The 21,286-nt window shown below is 42.3% G+C and overlaps 1 pseudogene; it reads left to right on the top strand.

The window, feature by feature from the left end:
* The window catches only part of LOC109049916, a 100,195-nt pseudogene extending 82,546 nt beyond the window's left edge, over nt 1-17,649 (top strand).
* Nucleotides 17,650-21,286: the final 3,637 nt, after the last annotated feature.

Genomic DNA, 21,286 nt, shown 5'->3' with positions numbered 1-21,286 from the left:
ACAATCTCTCACTAATGCCGAGAACCATCATGCCTTTCTGGGCTTATGCCATTTAGGCGGCGTAATTCCATTTGTCACATCTGACACATTCCCGGGTTATGAAGAATAAAGAAGGGAAATTTTAATCTTGTAAAATAAAGAAGTAATATCCCTCTCAGGAAAGCGTTACTAGAACCGTGTCTAAAGACACGCTAGCCATTAGACTGCTCTGACCTTATCAACCCCTTTTTATTCTATTATTTGATTCGCTCTTGTTGCTTATGACAGGACAGCTAACCAATCATAATGATCTCATCTTTGGAAAAGATTCTTTTATTCGCTTGTGTCAAAAACAGAGAATCTCTTTAAAAACTGGCTGTTGTTCTCACTACATTGAATAGTTATAATTAGTAAAAGTTTTACCCACCAGTTGGCAACTTGACACTGTTACATGTTGCTTATGACAGGATGAGACCAAGATGGCAGTAGGTGCACATCGCGACGCTCGGCGTCTCTCCGGTTTTTGCAATTTTGCATAATTTTTCCTGCTCATCTCGGGTCTGTTCATACTGAACATCCTACACCCGACACGAGCTTTTGGATATTAGTGAGCACTTTTCCAACAGATTTATCACCAACCTTCGACTCATCCCTGAGATATCCAGAACACCCGAGGCTTCCGGCCAGGCGGAAGTGCTCGCAGGCGGCGTCGAGATCGTAAACAAAGGCGGGGGAAGTGCGGAGGTCTAAGAGCTAAGCTAATGCTAACACCACTCCGGCTCTCTTTACCCAGCATTTTCCTTGCTAATGTGCGGTCACTGGTGGACAAAATGGATGAGTTACGACTTCGTATCACTCACAGTAAGAGACTTTTGGATTGCAATGTCATGGTTACACAGTGACATACCCAATAATGCTATTGAGCTAGCCGGACGCTACACAGATAGAATGGCAGATGACTCTGGCAAGACAAGAGGTGGTGGATTGTGCATTTATGTAAACAAAGCTTGGTGTACGAACACTGTCATTGTTGGGAGACACTGCTCAGCTAACCTAGAGTTTCTCGTGGTTTAATGTAGACCTTTTTATCTGCCGCGGGAGTTCACTTCCACCATTATAACAGCAGTCTATATTCCACCGGATGCTAATGCCAAGCTTGCTTTGAACAAACTTAATGCAGCCATTAGTAAACAACAGACTGCTCACCCGGAGGCTGCTTTTATTGTTGCGGGTGATTTTAATCACTGCAAATTAAAGACAGTGCTCCCCAAATTCCATCAGCATGTTTCCTGCCACACCAGAGGAGACAACACTTTGGATCATGTTTACTCAAACATTGATGGAGCTTACACCGCGACCCCCCTCCTCCACCTCAGACAGTCTGATCACCTTTCTTTGTTTCTCAACCCCAAGTATTCACCCCTCATCAACCGTGTGAAGCCATCAGTGAGGACCATCAAAGTGTGGCCAACTGGAGCAGACTCTTTACTTCAGGACAGGTTTCACCACACGTACTGGAGTATGTCTGCTTATCAGGCTGCCTGTGGCTCTCACACGGACATTGATATCTATACCTCCTCTGTAATGAATTACATCAACACCACCATTGACAGTGTTACAACAGAGAAACGGATCACAACATACCCTAATCAGAAGCCATGGATGAACAAGGAGGTGCGACTTCTGCTGAAAGCCCGCAACACTGCCTTCAGGTCAGATGACGCTCAGGCCTACAGTAAATCCAGGGCTAACCTGAGGAGGGGCATCAAAAAGGACAAGTACTGCTACAAGCTGAAGGTAGAGGAACACTTTTCCAACTCTGACCCCCGACACATGTGGCAGGGCATCCAGGTCATCAGCGACTATAATTTAAGTCAAGCAACTCCGCTCGGTCGGTGACGTATGTTTCCTTATTTATTTAGATGAATTTTATTCTCGCTTCAACAGCGACAGCAAGGAGACGGCCACCAAAATCACACACTCAGCAAACCACCAACCCCTCAAACTCACCTCCAAAGATGTCTACACAGCATTGAGCCGGATCAGCGCACGCAAGGCTGCTGGCCCGGATGACATTCCTGGACTTGTGCTTAGAGCATGTGCAGAGCAGCTTGCAGGGGTCTTCACAGACATTTCCAACCTATCCCTCACCCAAGCAACTGTGCCAACATGTTTTAAGTCCACATCCATTGTGCCAATACCAAAACACTCTTCCCCCATGTGCTTAAATGACTACCGCCCCGTAGCACTCACACCTATCATTATGAAGTGCTTCGAGCGACTGATTCTAGCACACCTCAAAGACTGCCTCCCACCCACACTGGACCCACACCAATTTACCTACCATAGAAATAGGAGCACAGAGGATGCAGTATGCACAGTGCTGCACTCTACACTCACACACTTGGACAATAACAACACATATGTACGGATGTTGTTTGTTGACTTCAGCTCAGCATTTAACACCATCATTCCCTCCAAGCTGACCACAAAACTTGGAGACCTGGACATTAACACCTCCCTCTGCAACTGGATCATGGACTTTCTGACCAACAGACCATGTTAGGTCAGGCCACACCTGCTTCACCACCATCACACTCAACAACGGTGTACCACAGGGCTGTGTGCTGAGCCCATTCCTCTACTCCCTCTACATCCACGACTGCAAGCCTGTGCATGGATCCAACTCCATCATTAAGTTTGCAGATGACACCACGGTGATTGGCCTCATCAGTGACAACAATGAGACTGCCTACAGGGAGGAGGTACAGCACCCGGCCGCATACTGCGCTGACAATAACCTGCTCCTTAACACCAGCAAGACAAAGGAGCTCATTGTGGACTTTAGGAAGAAGAAAGTAAGCATGCATCACCCCATCCACATTAACCCTTGTGGGTTGTTCAAATTCACTACCCTTTCGTTATGTTCGAGATGAAAACATCCACTAAATTAAACTGCTGTAAAAATGTATCAGTTATTTTTTTTTTTTTTTTTTTTTTTTTAATTATTTTATTAATCATCATTAGTGTTAACTACTAATTGTAGTTCATAACTACTAATTGATTTTTACTCTTTAATTGCCAAGTTCATAAATGATGTCACTGATTTGGGGGAAAAAACACACAAAATGACTTCTTTTCAGTATAAAAAGTGATTGTGGACTTTTTTTTTTACCTTTTATCACAGTCTTGGGCATGTCAAAGATTAGTAACAACACTGGCTTTGATGCATTGTTAGTTTTTGTGCAGCATCAGATTTTAATTTTTTCTCCCTCATTTATTGTTTGTGGCTGTTTTTGCCCCATTGACTTCCATTATAACAACATTTTTTGATTGCAAAGCCATGACACCATATAATCATGCATTCTTGATTGTTGGTGGTTTTCCCTGTTGGGAAGAGGTCAAATTTGGAGTTTTTACAGATGATCACTAGGTGGGACCATTTACCCTTTAGATAGGCCTGTGAAAAAAAAAAAAAAATTTCCGGCTTGTACAGCTGCATCTTAATAAATTAGAATGTCGTGGAAAAGTTAATTTATTTCAGTAATTCAACTCAAATTGTGAAACTTGTGTATTAAATAAATTCAGTGCACACAGACTGAAGTAGTTAAAGTCTTTGGTTCTTTTAATTGTGATGATTTTGGCTCACATTTAACAAATACCCACCAATTCTAAACAAATTAGAATATGGTGACATGCCAATCAGCTAATCAACTCAAAACACCTGCAAAGGTTTCCTGAACCTTCAAAATGGTCTCTCAGTTTGGTTCAATAGGCTACACGATCATGGGGAAGACTGTTGATCTGACAGTTGTCCAGAAGACAATCATTGACACTCTTCACAAGGAGAGTAAGACACAAACATTCATTGCCAAAGAAGCTGGCTGTTCACAGAGTGCTGTATCCAAGCATGTTAACAGAAAGTTGAGTGGAAGGAAAAAGTGTGGAAGAAAAAGATGCACAACCAACCGAGAGAACCGCTGCCTTATGAGGCTTGTCAAGCAAAATCTATTCAAGAATTTGAGTGGAATTTAAAGGAATGGACTGAGGCTGGGGTCAAGGCATCAAGAGCCACCACACACAGACGTGTCGAGGAATTTGGCTACAGTTGTTGTATTCCTCTTGTTAAGCCACTCCTGAACCACAGAACTGGGCTAAGGAGGAGAAGAACTGGACTGCTGCCCAGTGGTCCAAAGTCCTCTTTTCAGATGAGGAAGGGTGGAGAAGCTCATAGTCCAAGTTGCTTGAAGTCCAGTGTTAAGTTTCCACAGTCTGTGATGATTTGGGGTGCAATGTCATCTGCTGGTGTTGGTCCATTGTGTTTTTTGAAAACCAAAGTCACTGGAACCGTTTACCAAGAAATTTTGGAGCACTTCATGCTTCCTTCTGCTGACCAGCTTTTTGAAGATGCTGATTTCATTTTCCAGCAGGATTTGGCACCTGCCCACACTGCCAAAAACACCAAAAGTGGGTTAAATGACCATGGTGTTGGTGTGCTTGACTGGCCAGCAAACTCACCAGACCTGAACCCCAGAGAGAATCTATGGAGTATTGTCAAGAGGAAAATGAGAAACAAGAGACCAAAACAATGCAGATGAGCTGAAGGCCACTGTCAAAGAAACCTGGGCTTCATACCACCTCAGCAGTGCCACAAACTGATCACCTCCATGCCACGCTGAACTGAGGCAGTAATTAAAGCAAAAGGAGCCCCTACCAAGTATTGAGTACATGTACAGTAAATGAACATACTTTCCAGAAGGCCATCAATTCACTAAAAATGTTATTTTTTTTTTATTATTGGTCTTATGAAGTATTCTAATTTGTTGAGATGAATTGGTGAATTGTTGGGTTTTTGTTAAATGTGAGACAAAATCATCACAATTAGAAGAACCAAAGACTTAAACTACTTCAGTCTGTGTGCATTTAATTTATTTAATACACAATTTTCACAATTTGAGTTGAATTACTGAAATGAATGAACTTTTCCATGACCTTCTAATTTATTGAGATGCACCTGTACATACCGCTTGCTCCATTTCTGCAGATCAGTTTTTGTGAATCACCACACACTGAATTTTTAATTCTGAAAATGTGTGAAATGTTTCGATTTGAAATATTCACAGCTTAAATAAACAACTGTTAAATTTCAGCCCCTAAAAATGCAAGCCCTGAAAATACAAGACATTGAAATGCAAGCACTGTTAATGCAATGCAGTATTTTTTCAGTGCAATTCAACATGCTTCTTTGTTTCAGTGACATTTGTCATTATTTTTCTTCCATAAAAATGAGGAGTAAAATCATGTTTGTAAATCAGCAATTTATTTTTTTGAATCAATCGTATCACTTGAATATGTTTCCTGTATGTAAACTCATTATTTTGAGCGGGACTTTTATTTTGGTGTGGCGTCGTGACGTCACAGTTCTGCGCCGCGCTCCTGCATCTGTGATTCGGCTGAAGAAAGGTGTGTTTTTAACTAATTTAAGTGTTTAAATCAACGCAGCTCGTTTAGACAAGTGTATAGTGAACTTTATAACGAATAACTTATTTCCGAGTGTAACATTGTTATGACTCTAATAGCACTAATGAACAGTTGTGAGTCTCGTGTCGCTCTCTTCATATTGAAGCAGTTCATCATAAACACACTGTTTAGATTGAAAAATATTGATTTAAATAAATGTACACAGAAAAGAGCTGTCCATGACTAGAGGACAACTTAAAGAAAATATCTTGTCATATCAGTGCAAGTGAAAGTTGTGAAGTTGATTTATATAAATGATAATAGACTACATATATATGTATATATATTTCATTTTATCTGTATTTGTTATTAATTAGGAGATCTGGGGGAGTGACTTAATGTCACTTTGGTCAAATTTTGTTTTTGCTTTAAGTTTATCGGCATCTTAAGTACTGGAATCACAGCACTGCAGAACATAAATACAACTCAAATCTGTCATCACAATACATACACTCACTATGTGTGAGCTGTTAAACATCATCTACAAGTCACTACATACCAAATGTAAATCACAAATGTCTAAATATCAATTGTCTATGATCAGTGTTCTTTTATTGATGTGTAGTGCTAGTTTTGAGTGTTTTTGTCTAATCAGGCCATTGGCTGACTCCCTTACTAGTGTGCAGACTACTGAACTAGGGAGCTGATGGAGATGCACACAGAGATCTGTCTGTTAATGATTCTGATCTCAAACACACAGAGAAACTCCTGCTGAAGCACACTGTTATAGAGATGGAGTTTATTAAAGAGGAGAGTGAAGACCTGAAGATTGAAGAAACACTCAAACATGAAGATACTGACGAACACACAGGTCTGTTTCATTCTCAAAGTCTTTCTTCATCATCAATCTCTTTATTGTATTTACTACATGCAACTCATGATGAAATGAACGACATCGCCAATGGAGAAAAATAATAAATGATATATCCAAAACAATTATTTTGTGTACCCATACTAAACCCATATCTATTTCTGAGTTAAAGGCAGTGAGAATCATTCATTTGTCAATAAATTATTGAAGAGTATCTAACACATACTTACATTTAGCGAAAACCAAACGTTGAAATGTGAGTGATCTGCTTTACATTTGTTGTCTGTAGTTGTATGTGTGTATTATGTGAATGGCAGGGTTGAGGTCTGTCTGTAGTGTGTGAGTTATTGTCTGTTTTCTGGATCCTGCTCGTGCTGAATTTCTGTCCGTTGCCTGTTCACTCTTGATGCTCATTCCTGATATTCTGTGCCTTTCTGACATCATAGGAGGCAGGCGGCCAGAGTGAGCGGAGGCAGGCGGGTCAGAGTGAGCTGAGGCAGGCGGGCCAGAGTGAGCTGAGGCAGGCGGCCAGAGTGAGCTGAGGCAGGCGGCCAGAGTGAGCGGAGGCAGGCGGGTCAGAGTGAGCGGAGGCAGGCGGCCAGAGTGAGCGGAGGCAGGCGGGCCAGAGTGAGCGGAGGCAGGCGGCCAGAGTGAGCGGAGGCAGGTGGGCCAGAGGTGAGCGGTGAGCGGAGGCAGGTGGGCCAGAGTGAGCGGAGGCAGGTGGGCCAGAGTGAGCGGAGGCAGGCGGCCAGGGTGAGCTGAGGCAGGTGGGCCAGAGTGAGCGGAGGCAGGCGGGCCAGAGTGAGCGGAGGCAGGCGGGTCAGAGTGAGCGGAGGCAGGCGGCCAGAGTGAGCGGAGGCAGGCGGCCAGAGTGAGCGGAGGCAGGCGGCCAGAGTGAGCGGAGGCAGGCGGCCAGAGTGAGTGAGCTGAGGCAGGCGGCCAGAGTGAGCTGAGGCAGGCGGCCAGAGTGAGTGGAGGCAGGCGGCCAGAGTGAGCTGAGGCAGGCGGGCCAGAGTGAGCGGAGGCAGGCGGCCAGAGTGAGCGGAGGCAGGCGGGTCAGAGTGAGCGGAGACAGGCGGCTCAGAGTGAGCGGAGGCAGGCGGCCAGAGTGAGCGGAGGCAGGCGGCCAGAGTGAGCGGAGGCAGACGGCCAGAGTGAGCTGAGGCAGGTGAGCGGAGGCAGGCGGCCAGATTGAGCGGAAGCAGGCGGCTTAGAGTGAGCTGAGGCAGGCCGGCTAGAGTGAGCGGAGGCAGGCGGGCCAGAGTGAGCTGAGGCAGGTGGCCAGAGTGAGCGGAGGCAGGCGGCCAGAGTGAGCGGAGGCAGGCGGGCCAGAGTGAGCTGAGGCAGGCGGCCAGAGTGAGCTGAGGCAGGCGGCCAGAGTGAGCGGAGGCAGCGGCCGGCCAGAGTGAGCGGAGGCAGGCGGCCAGAGTGAGCGGAGGCAGGCGGCCAGAGTGAGCTGAGGCAGGTGGCCAGAGTGAGCGGAGGCAGGCGGCCAGAGTGAGCGGAGGCAGGTGCGGCCAGAGTGAGCGGAGGCAGGTGGCCAGAGTGAGCGGAGGCAGGTGGCCAGAGTGAGCTGAGGCAGGTGGGCCAGAGTGAGCGGAGGCAGGTGGGCCAGAGTGAGCGGAGGCAGGTGGGCCAGAGTGAGCGGAGGCAGGCGGGCCAGAGTGAGCGGAGGCAGGCGGGTCAGAGTGAGCGGAGGCAGGCGGCCAGAGTGAGCGGAGGCAGGCGGCCAGGGTGAGCGGAGGCAGGCGGCCAGATTGAGCGGAAGCAGGCGGCTTAGAGTGAGCGGAGGCATGTGAGCGGAGGCAGGCGGCCAGAGTGAGCAGTAAGCGGGGGCCAGAGTGAGCTGAGGCAGGCGGGTCAGAGTGAGCGGAGGCAGGCGGGCCAGAGTGAGCGGAGGCAGGCGGGCCAGAGTGAGCTGAGGCAGGCGGGCCAGAGTGAGCGGAGGCAGGCGGCCAGAGTGAGCTGAGGCAGGCGGGCCAGAGTGAGCGGAGGCAGGCAGCCAGAGTGAGCTGAGGCAGGCGGGCCAGAGTGAGCGGAGGCAGGCGGCCAGAGTGAGCTGAGGCAGGCGGGCCAGAGTGAGCGGAGGCAGGCAGCCAGAGTGAGCTGAGGCAGGCGGGCCAGAGTGAGCGGAGGCAGGCGGCCAGAGTGAGCTGAGGCAGGCGGGCCAGAGTGAGCGGAGGCAGGCGGGCCAGAGTGAGCGGAGGCAGGTGAGCGGAGGCAGGCGGCCAGAGTGAGCGGAAGCTGGCAGCTAGAGTGAGTGGAGTTTATTTTAACTAGCTATTATTGCCTCAGTGCTATGTATTTTAAAGGCTATTGTTTACATAGGTCTTTTTCTATTGCCACAAAAATTAGGAGCTAAACAGACAGTGATGTAGAATCATTGGGTGGGACTAAACAGGCAGTGATGTACAATAAGTGGGCGGGGCTAAACAGGCAGTGCTGTAGAATCGGGAGGTGGGGCTTAACAGTCAGTGATGTACAATAAGTGGGCGGGGCTAAACAGGCAGTGCTGTAGAATCTGTGGGTGGGGCTAAACAGGCATTGATGCAGAATCGGCAGGGGGGGCTAAACAGGCAGTGATGTTGAATTGATAGGCGGGCTCACCAGTTGGTGGTGTGGGATAGGTGGGTGGGGATAAAAAGACAGTGATGTAGAATTGGTGGGTGGTGCTAAACAGGCAGCAATGTGGAATTGGTGGGTGGTGCTAAACAGGGAGCGATGTGGAATCAGTGGGTGGTGCTAAAGAGCCAGCGATGTGGAATCGGTGGGTGGGGCTAAACAGGCAGTGATGTGGAATCGGGAGGTGGGGCTTAACAGTCAGTGATGTACAATAAGTGGGCGGGGCTAAACAGGCAGTGCTGTAGAATCTGTGGGTGGGGCTAAACAGGCAGTGATGTTGAATTGATAGGCGGGCTCACCAGACAGTGATGTAGAATCGGTGGGCAGGGTTAAACTGGGGCTAAACAGGCAGTGATGTGGAATCGGTGGGTGGGGCTAAACAGACAGTAGGTGCGTTCAACTTCACGCAGCACTGTGCAGACCGATCGCAATCTGACTTGAAGCAGTGCATGCCAGTTAGAAATTGTGTCTGACTTCAGATGGCGCCGACGCCACATGACTGTCACGTGTGGCATCAAAGTACAGGGAGAGCGTTTCGAGAGCAGCCAGCTGACTCAGCCGCAGCAGTTTCTCCAGAGCGACTGTAGGAGCGTTGATGACGACACAGCTGTTTCACGATTGGCCAGATACACCGCATGACAATGATCACGTGTGTGTCAGGTTTATTCTAACCTTTTCCATTCCAATAATGGCCACAGAATTGTGTTTTTAGGACGGTAAAAGCTTTTTTTTTACTGTAGTCGCACTGTTGTATTGAGTCAGGTTTATCATACAACACTGATAAAAGCATATATACCCCCCCCCCCTTTATTAGTATTTAAATAGTATATGATTATGTTGAACTTTATTCTTGAAAACATGGCATTGTATTAAGCAGTATACAAAAGAGTTTCTGTTGTTCATGGAAATGTCTGTCTATTTGACAAATATTGCATTTAATTCACTTCATCTGTGATAAAGTATGCAAACACCACGTGAGTGTCACTAATGGGAGCAGAAAGTGTCTGGCTTGACGTGTCTGTTTTCAACTCTGCCCCCGATCGCCGTCTGTAGCCAGGCTTCAAGTCGAATGCACCTAGTGATGTAGAATGTGGGTAGGTGGGGGGGGGGACAGGCAGTGATGCAGAATCGGCAGGCGGGGCGAAACAGGCAGTGCTGTAGAATCTGTGGGTGGGGCTAAACAGGCAGTGATGTTGAATTGATAGGCAGGCTAAACAGGCAGTGATGTAGAATCTGGGCGGACCAAGACAATATTAGGAAGCTGGTCATAATGTTTTGTCTGGTCGATGTATATTGGTCAAACTTAAGGGAGGAATGTTTCAGTGTGATCCACACGATGCCAGGATAGGTGGAGATGAAGATGCCGCGGGGAGGGTTTGTTGGGACCCAATAACTAGGAGGGCATTAAGATATCTTTAATACTTCTTGAGTTGCTGGCCTGCAAACTTTGGAGAAAAAATTTAAAACCTGCTGTTTTCCCATTTTTTAATGGTCACCATTGGCACATAATGCAACAAAGATGTCTAAAGTCAACAGATTTTACTAACAGACCTAACAATCTCTGTGTGAAAGTAACATTATTCTGCTGCTGAACATTATGATCTTTCTGAAGTCATTTTTACCCCCCTGTAATTTGTCTCTGAATCTTAGGAGAAAATTGCCATTTTGACCACCCTCTAAAAAATAGTGGATTACTAAGTCAATCTTCAACCATCACATTTAATATTTTGGCTTTCATTACTGTACATGTCTGTCTATCTTCTGAAAAAAATATTAACAAAATCTAAAATTTGAGCTGGGGACCTCTGGTTGAGTTGTCACGGAATGTACATGGTACTCTGTGGTATTTTAACTAATACTATGGTAACACCATGATATGACTCAAACATCATGGTATTGCTATCATACGTTTAAAAAATATTTCAGTAGCACCATCATTGTAATTTGGTGTCACCATTGTCCTTTTCTTCTAATAGTACAGTATGAATTTCAGTACTGATAAAGATGAAAGTATCATCTGATACCCTCACAAAATCTGGGTACTATTACAGTACACAGTTGTGCTCTCTTTCTTCTCACATAATAAAATAATCAATTTATTTTTTAAACATTTTCAACATTGCTACTACAAAATAAAGGATAAAAGATCCTATCTTTTCATGTGACAGCACTGAAGAAATGACATCTTGCTACAATGTAAAGTAGTGAGTGTACAGCTTGTATAACAGTGTAAATTTGCTGTCCCCTCAAAATAACTCAACAAACAGCCATGAAAGTCTAAACTGCTGGCCACAAAAGTGGGTACACCCCTAAGTGAAAATGTCCAAATTTGGCCCAATTAGCCATTTTCTCCTCCCCAGTGTCATGTTACTTATTAGTGTTACAAGGTCTCAGGTGTGAATGGGGAGCATGTATGTTAAATTTGGTGTTATTGCTTTCACTCTCTCATACTGGTCACTGGAAGTTCAACATGGCACCTCATGGCAATAAACTCTCTGAGGATCTGAAAAAAGAATTGTTGCATTACATAAAGATGGTGTAGGCTATAAGAAGATTGCCAAGACCCTGAAACTGAGCTGCAGCACGGTGGCCAAGACCATACAGCGGTTTAACAGGACAGGTTCCACTCAGAACAGGCCTCGCCATGGTCGACCAAAGAAGTTGAGTGGATGTGCTCAGCGTCCTATCCAGAGGTTGTGTTTGGGAAATAGACGTACGAGTGCTGCCACCATTGCTGAAGAGGTTGAAGCGGTTGGGGGTCAGCCTGTCAGTGCTGAGACCATACGCCGAACACAGCATCAAATTGGTTTGCATGACTGTCTTCCCAGAAGGAAGCCTCTTCTAAAGATGATGCACAAGGAAGCCCACAAACAGTTTGCTGAAGACAAGCAGACTAAGGACATGGATTTCTGGAATCATGTCCTATGGTCTGATGAGACCAAGATAAACTTATTTGGTTCAGATGGTGTCAAGCGTGTGGCGGCAACTAGGTGAGGAGCACAAAGACACCAAACACACCTCCAAGATGACCACTGCCTTGCTAAAGAATCTGAGGGTAAAGGTGATGGACTGGACCCTATTGAGCATCTGTGGGGCATCCTCAAACGGAAGGTGGAGGGGTGCAAGGTCTCTAACATCCACCAGCTCCATGATGTCATCATGGAGGAGTGGAAGAGGACTGAGGGTTAAGGCAGTGCTGGAAAATAATGGTGGCCACACAAAATATTGACACTTTGGGCCCAATTTGGACATTTTCACTTAAGGGTGTACTCACTTTTGTGGCCAGCGGTTTAGACATTAATGGCTGTTTGTTGAGTTATTTTGAGGGGGCAGCAAATTTGCACTATTATACAAGCTGTATACTCACTACTTTACATTGTAGCAAAGTGTCTGTTCTTCAGTGTTGTCACAATTTGTGGCCAGAAAAAAAAAAACACGGGACGTGATGTTAAACTGTCCATTGTGCCAATGGATGGTATGCACATGAGGTTTGCCTTGATGTTAAGAGTGGCGTGGGAGCTGTACCTCAGATATGGGAAAGATGTAAATTTGGGACACATCATCAGTAGTATGCCTTTGATCATGGGGTGTTTCGGCCTTTCAATACTAAACACCCTCATCAAAGGTGGCCAGCAACAGGGTGATCAAACCTGAGCTTGTGTCCCATGCCCAATCATGAAAATTGCCTAGTTGTTTAACTGGCGCAGCCCACGGGACTATGCAAGGCAGGAGGCGTCCTCTTCCCTGAGTCAAGCCCAAGTGTTGTCACAAGAAAAGATATAGTAAAATTGTTGTCACAAGAAAAGATATAGTAAAATATTTTAGAAAATGTGTGTGTTTATTTGCTTTTGTTAAAGGCTGCCTGAACCACAGGAGAGACACCACACTAACAATAAAGTACTAAAACTACTGACAGAACCATGTTGCATTTTGGATGTTTAAATCCAATGGTACTTTTATTATGGTAATTAAACAACTTTATGGAGAGGAGACTGGGGTTAGTTGTCACAATTTAGTACCGTATCTATGTCAAATGTCTATTTTACAAACTATATACTATACAATCTAATTCTGTTTTATCTTGAACATGACACATTGAAATAGCTGTGAGGTGCAATGGTCAAAGATGTCCATCTAGCTCATATTTGATGGAAAAACTATATAAGAAAGGAGTGGAGCTTTGTAAACAGCTCAGTAATCACATCATTTCCATAAGAACGATATTACTGCCAGAATGAATTTTCCGGTATTTTTGGTGGTCCTGTGTACACATGATCTCTTAACGGAAATTTACCAGTAATTTACCAGTAAAGACTATATGTATGACAGGGGCTAAACTCTTCCTCTGCATATGCGTAGTTCATCTGCGGTAACAATGTGTGTTATCTCACTAGACTTGTAATGCAAATCATTTATAAATGTATGCCAAGTCAAGGGAATACATAAACATATTTCTAAATATGCCATGTATCGTACATCGCGATTTCAAAATAAAAGTTTCCAAGTTTGCATGTGGCCAAATATTAAAATTAAATAGATTTAAACATCATTGAATCACGCTGTAAAGTGAAACATCACCAGGATGATGGCACCCTCTGCAGGTATTTATTATAATACATAATGTACTTAAGTTGGTTATGTTCATATTATGTACTTTATGTAATTTAACAGTATTGTTCAATAAAACGATTTAATTACTTGGTTTTGATACTTTATTTGAGCCAATTAATATTGCCTCATCATTAGTTTATATATAAAATAGTCATACTAAAGCCTGTTTTTCACTTAGGTCTGTTTATATTAGTTAAATTATCAGATTACTCAATCTGAAAAAAATAATAGTTACAGCCCTAGATTAATTAAAATATGTCAAAATACAACTGTATTGTTTTGCTTTTTGTTATTAAAAGACATATTTTGTCATTGAAAATTTCTTAAAATTGTATTAAAACGGTCTAGTGAAGCAAATGTCTGTATTTTGTCTCATCTCATGAGCTAAGTGTATTATCACACCCCTAATGTTGATGAACGTGATATAGCTCATAATTTTCTAAGTGTATATTGTGTTCGTTCTTCAGGTCAATCATATATTCATGGAGAAAAAAAATGAATAAGGAAATTGAATTGAGTTTGAATAAGGAAAGCGATAGCTTTGCCACAGTATCTTTTCAAATGTTAAAGTTGCCACAGTCATTGCATGTGCTGCACTTTATTTGTACCATTTTGTTTTATTAGTTTATTTATTAAAATTTGAAAGATAGTAATGGTATTGTTTGATAAGTGAGATCTCTGATTTTAGTACTTGGAAAAAAAAATAGTGCTTGAAAACTCCTTAAAAGTCCTGGAATTTCATTTTAAGTTACCAGTTCCTTTTTGAATGTTTTTGTTAATTGAACTGAACTGTAGTTTTCTGTAGTAAACTGTCTTTGTGTATTTCCTATTTTATTTTAATTTCCTAGTATTTAATTGACTATTTTTGTCATTTGAACCAAACGATTTGTAGGTCATCTTGTACCCTGTCAAGTCACCTTTGTTTATATATATATATTAACAATACAGATTGCATCAAAGCAAATTCACAATATCAAAATAGGGAAATAATGTGTCAATAATGCAAAAGGAGTTCAGTTAAAGGCTGTTCATCATTGAATTCAGTGATGTCATCATCCAGCTCAGTTCAGTTTAATTAGTATCTGTGCAATCAAGTCAAAGATATTGTTTGAAATGAAGTATCCCCAACTAAGCAAGCCAGAGGCGACAGCAGCAAGGAACCAAAACTCCATCAGTGACAGAATCAAGAAATAAACCTTGGGAGAAACCAGGCTCAGTTGGGGGCCAGTTCTTCTCTGACCAGACGAAACCAGCAGTTCAATTCCAGGCTGCAGCAAAGTCAGATTGTGCAGAGGACTCAACTGGTTCCTGTTGTCTTGTCCCGGTGGCCATCTAGGAAACAAGGTCCTTGATATTCTGTCAGGGACAAAGCTAACTAGCAATTGCAGATACGTGACTATAATTAGTTTCAAGGAAAATAATTTTGAATCAATGTTCTATTTTTTGTTTGCCAAAAAATAGAACATTGATAGAAATAGAAAACCTATTTAGAAACCTAAATAGAAAACTCTGCATATGTGTCCACTCCCTGCATTATTATTAAAACATGGGAACATATGAATAGAGTGCTTTCACATTCTAATTAATTCAAAAGAATGTTTTAATAAAAAGTGATCAGCAATGTGGTAATTAATGGACATTATAATTTTCAGCAGGGATTTGTCAAAAAAGGACAGAATGAATAAGTATGTGTGACCTACTGAAATGCATCAATACATTATTAAATTATTAAAAACAGACCTCTCATTTGTGACATTAATGTGACAATAGGACAAAAATATGCATTAGAACTAGGTCTATATCAAAACTATTGACAATAATCCACCATTTATATCATTTAATTATTTATGACATAATGCAAACCTCTTTAAATATGATCTAAACATTCAAAGAGCTCAACTAAAATACTGGCTGGTACTGTACAGTAAAAGTAAGCACACTTGAAGCACTGCTGTTTAATATCAGCTATTTTACAACTGTTATTTTACCATAACAGTGGTCAAATAGCTGACACTAAACATTTAAATGATTAATAATTTGAGATTAAATGTTATAATGCTTTATTATTGTTATTAATATCACCACTGGTTTATTTAATTATTTTATCTTTATTTACAAGTTAAAATGTCACAATTCCAACTAGCAACACCCTTTGCGCCACCTGGTGGTGATTTCGCAAAAGAGTTTAAATTTGACTGGGCTTTATATAATATCGTGACCTCGCGGTGTTCGCATTGGTAATAGGCATTTTGGTTGACTACCTACTGCACGTGTTGTTGGATTTGATGATTTTCCTGTCTAAAGGCAATTAATATCTGCCATTGTGCCATTAAACTAGAGATAACCTTATTTGTTTCTGTTCACTCTAGACCTGATGGCGCTGAAAGAGGAGAGTCAAGACCTGAATGAAATGGAAGAGAATAATCAGAAAGAGAAATATCATGACCTCATGGCTGGAGAAAAATCTTTTAGTTACTCACAGACTCATAAAACAGTAACTACAAACCTTAAAGTCCAGTCCACTGGAGAGAGTCCTTTCACCTGCCAACACTGTGGAAGGAGTTTTATTAGAAAAGAAGGCTTTAAAAGCCACTTGAAAATCCACACTGGAGAGAATTTGTTGATGTCTTCTCAGTGTGGAAAGAGTTTTACACAGAAAAAAACACTTAATGCTCACATAAGGATTCACACTGGAGAGAAACCTTACTCCTGCAAACTGTGTGAGATGAGCTTCAGACGAAAAGATTGTTTTAGGTCTCACATGACGGTTCACACTGGAGAGAGCCCTTTCACCTGCCAGCAGTGTGGAAACGGTTTTACTAGAAAACAAAGCCTTAAAGTTCACTTAAAAATCCACACTGGGGAGAAGCCGTTCATATGCCCTCAGTGTGGAAAGAGTTTTAGACAGAAATCAGCCCTTAATATCCACATGAGGATTCACACTGGAGAGAAGCCTTACTCCTGCAAACTGTGTGGGAAGAGCTTCATACGAAAAGATTGTTTTAGGACTCACATGAAGGTTCACACTGGAAAGAACACTTTCACCTGCCAACAGTGTGGAAAGATTTTTAATCGAAAACAAAGCCTTAAAGTACACTTGAATATCCATGCTGGAGAGAAGCCATTCATATGCACTCAGTGTGGAAAGAGTTTTACACAGAAATCAACCCTTAAATCCCACATGAGGATTCACACTGGAGAGAAGCCTTACTCCTGCAAACTGTGTGAGAAGAGTTTCTCAGTAAAAGGAAGTCTTAAAATTCACATGAGAATCCACACCGGAGAGAAGCCGTTCACATGCTCTCAGTGTGGAAAGAGCTTCAAACAGAAAAAAGAACTTGATGGTCACATGAGAGTTCACAATGGAGAGAAACCTTTTGATTGTGATCAGTGTGGAAAGCATTTCGTATTTAAATCACACCTTAATAAACACATGACGATTCACTCCGGGAAGAACTGTTTCATATGTCATCAGTGTGGAAAGAGTTTCTCACAGAGAGCAAATTTTGAGAATCATGTGAGAGTTCACACTGGAGAGAAGCCTTTCACCTGTCGTTAATGTGTGTGGAGATTGATTGTTAGTGGAAACCTTAATACTCACATGAGAGTTCACACTGGAGAGAAACCTTACAAGTGTCCTCAGTGTGAAAAGAGTTTCAGATATAAAGCACAGCTTGATCTTCACATGAGGAGTCACTCGGGAGAGAACTGTTTTATATGTCAGCATTGTGGAAAGTGTTTCTCACAGAGAGCAAACTTTGAGGATCACACAAGAATTCACACTGGAGAGAAGCCTTTCACCTGCCCTCAGTGTGGAAAGAGCTTCACAATTAAAGGAAACCTTAATATTCACATGAGAAGTCACACTGGAGAGAAACCTTACAAGTGTGTTCAGTGTGAAAAGAGTTTCATATATCACACAAACCTGAAACGACATGTGCAAACTCATTCTGTAAATAAACTGCCATTGTCCTGACAAGAGTTTGTAGCGTATCAGACCGGAACCAGACAAATTAAAGATTCGATTGGGAGCATGATTGAAACATGAGGAGCCGAATTCCACAGAAGGGATTGTCGAATTTGGGGCAAGTAATTCAGATTGATGGTCAAAGAGATGCACAGCCTGACCATCACATGTAAACCCATGAGAGTAAACAAGATCGTTGGATTGACTTCCCCCCACCTAGCAGAACCAGACTGAAATTCCTAAGGGGACCTTTTAACCTCTGGTCTCCACAGAAGATCCTTATGTCAAAGAAAAGCAGAGAAACTGTCTTCATCTTAATTTTGTGTTCATCTACAGATGAACACAAAAAGACTTCTAAAGGAATATCAGTCCATTGCTTAACTCCATATCATTTATGAAACCCACACATTTGATTATAATGTTTCTAATCACTTATTGTGTATGTCTTTTTAATAACTATTGAATAGCTTAAGTATTCATATTCATGTTTAGTATGTGTGTGTTCGATTCTTCTTGCTTGAAACGTTTCTGACCATCAGTTATTTGTCAAATGTATCATATTTTTATCATAGGAATCATGTCCAGAATTATACCCTGCAAGAGCTGGGAAAATTCGGACCACGTGATTGATAAGATAACATATGATTTATGAACGGGTGGGACAAACATCGCAACACACCGAGAAAAGACAATATCTAATTGGTCAAGACAACATTTGAGGTGTGGCCGAAAGGCCAGTTTAAATACTCAGGACACCATCAAAATTTTGCTTTTTAGCTTTGAGCTTGCGTTTAGCTTTGCTATCAGTCATGCCGGCTTTTAGCCTGCTTTTAGTCATGCTTTGTCATCACTTTTAGCGTTCTTTGAGCGCGGGTTCCAGCGTGCTTCAGCCTGCACGCCTTCTGCTGCTTAGTCACGATGAGAAGAAACACCACCTAGTCTCGTCAAACTTTACTTCTGTTCTTTTACTTTAGTTTCTTTTCTTTTCCGTTTGAGAGTTTCGTGTTCTGAGTTAAGTTTTGTAACGGCGTGTCTCCGAGTCTGACCTCGAGTGCCCGTCTGAAACTACAACCAGCCCACAACTCTGCATCTTCAGCCAATGCCCAACCACGGGCTTCCCAAGACATAATTTCAGCGACTACTGGACTTCCAGCCAATCAGCAACCTTGGGAAACCCCCTTTTCAGCGACAACAAAGGGAACCCCGTTACACAGGCATCACAAGTAACCTCCAGACTCTGATCTGTACTGGTGTTATCTAATATAATTTTAACCTAATTGATGAACTCAATGCAAGGGTTAATTAAGTGATTGATGGTTGTTCATGTCTATGCAATTTCACGTATTGCTGTAAACTTGGGATTTTACATTTTCATTCTCTTAAACTCACTCTTTCCTAACTCTATCCTCCTGCAACTTGTGTGAATGTGTGAGTGCGTATGCTTATGTGTTAGATTAGTTTATATGTCTTAGATTTATCTAATAAAGCCTTATTCATATTGAAAAGAGAAGTATCTTGTGTTTTGTGCTTACAAGTTAATGTCTTAAACTGCCGATCTTGTTACTGTGCTAATTAATAGTGTTTTCACTATACTTTGGATATTAATATCCAGCGCAGATTTGATGTTAAACAGCTCGTTCAGTGAATCGCTGGCCGTTTCAGAGATCAGCCGTGAAACAGTGATTCTGTTCAATTTCCCTTTAAAATCTTAAATGATTCCCTTTGAGCTAAATTGACCTGTTTCCCTTACAAGTTTAGGAGCAATTTCAGCAGTCATCAGACAATGATTGTGTTCAGTCTAATAAAAACACACTTAAACATATTTAGGTCCTTTACATATTAAAGTAATGTAAATGTCAGACCCTGTTTGTGTTCTCTTTTAGAGTACTGTGTGATAAGAATACTTCTTTTAAACTAAAAATAGGGAATTATACTTTTAGTCTGTAAAGAAGCAGCAGAGACAAGCGCACATGTAATCGTTAAACAGCATATAATTCAAAACGGCCTAATGTTACTGGATGAAATGTTGAACCCATGAAGAGAAATTACTGTGAATCTCTGAAGGTATTGATGGACTTCTATTCCATCTATGATTTGATCTTTTATCCGCACATAATCTTTGACAAATAAAGACTTTTGATGGAATTATATTTGATAAATGATTTTTTAATTGGAATGTATATCTACATTCAAGTGTTGACTAAAAAAAATGTATGACGCTTTTTTTTTCGTCATTTAAAAGCAGAGGCTCTGTTCTCTCTTTTAATATACTGTTCACATATTGATCCAGAACAAAATATTCTTGGGGACTTCTTTGTGAAAATGCTCAAAATGCTACCGCTGGCTGTCAACTAAAATATATATATATATATTGGTGGAAAGAGTTAAAGTATATTTCAAGTATAAAATCAAACACTTAAATAAGAACCGGATAGTATACTTAAAGAGCTAAAATATATAAATACTAAATGTTAAATTTAATTTAAGTAAACTTACAAGTTTATTTGCAACAGAAAAATGACTTAACTAGTAGTTTAATCAAAATATACTTCAAAGTGTACATTCATTAACTAGTAATCTGTCGTGTATGCTGGATCAAAGCATTTGACGAAGGGGGAGAATCAAAAAGTCTCTTAGTAATAAATCCACAAAGAGAAAATGCATGAGTAAATGCGGCACAAACGCTAAACAGAAGCAATACTGGAATTGAAGGGGAAACAGGTTAAATATCTGGAAGAAACATAGTCAAGGAGAAACATAACAGGTGTGCACAGATTGGTAACCTAGGAGAATGATGGTTGGAAAACTAGAACAAAGGAAACTAGGTCAATCTAAACACAAGAAAAAAGATCACTACAACTAAACACAAACAGTCAAACATGTAGTCTAGCAGGAAAAATGGTTCCCATGTACCCTACCCTATTAAATTTAAACAATTTAATAACAAAAATAAACAATTACACAAGTAAAGCGGCAGCCCCTCAAGGATGACTGATGCACACCAAACTCAAATAAAGTACAGGCCTGGTCCTCTCTTGTCTTCCACTGTCATAGCTCTTCCTTGTATCCTTCCAGAGCTCCTCCATGGGACTCGAGACTGGTGAGTGGTGCAGCTGTCACTCAGTATCATAAAACTCCACCAGCCCCACCCCACTCACATTCACATCGGGACTTACAGCATGCTAAGTTTCTGTTTTATAGTATGGAACTGACAGTCTCTGTGCTTTTAACAACAGCTCCTCCAAAGCCTCAGGGGACAAACCCTTACCTTCATCTAGATCCTTCAGCAGGTCTGCTGGTAGGCCTGTAACACAGCCATAGTGTGCAGAGCCCCCCCGGCCTGACCTGCTGCCACATAAGACCTGCCATTTAACCCGTGAAGATGTTAGATGGCAGGACAAGGGCCTTCAGAGAGGATGTCTCGCCCTGGGAGAGATAGCCCACAAACGTCTCTTCCACAGGTGGCATCCTCACATATCCATGCTCCGCTTGACCCTCAACATTCACATAATCAGCGTGCAGAGAAAGGTGAAGCCGAGCTGAATACGGTCTCGACCATGATCTCTCAAGACGACTATGAGCCGGTTTCGGTTTCTCACGCCCCCAAACTAGCTCCAGTCTCTTAGTAGCACACAACATAATCTCCAACGTCTCCACGTATGCGGGGCTGGCGTGCTGGGACGACTCAGTGCTCACACTTTCCTCATTATCAACTACATCCTCGTCTTGACTGGATGATGCCAGCAGCTTACTAATGGCTAAACCGGACGACTCAA

Source organism: Cyprinus carpio, chromosome B4 (assembly GCF_018340385.1).
Source record: "Cyprinus carpio isolate SPL01 chromosome B4, ASM1834038v1, whole genome shotgun sequence".
Lineage (NCBI taxonomy): Eukaryota > Metazoa > Chordata > Actinopteri > Cypriniformes > Cyprinidae > Cyprinus > Cyprinus carpio.
This window is presented reverse-complemented; position numbering and strand designations above follow the sequence as displayed.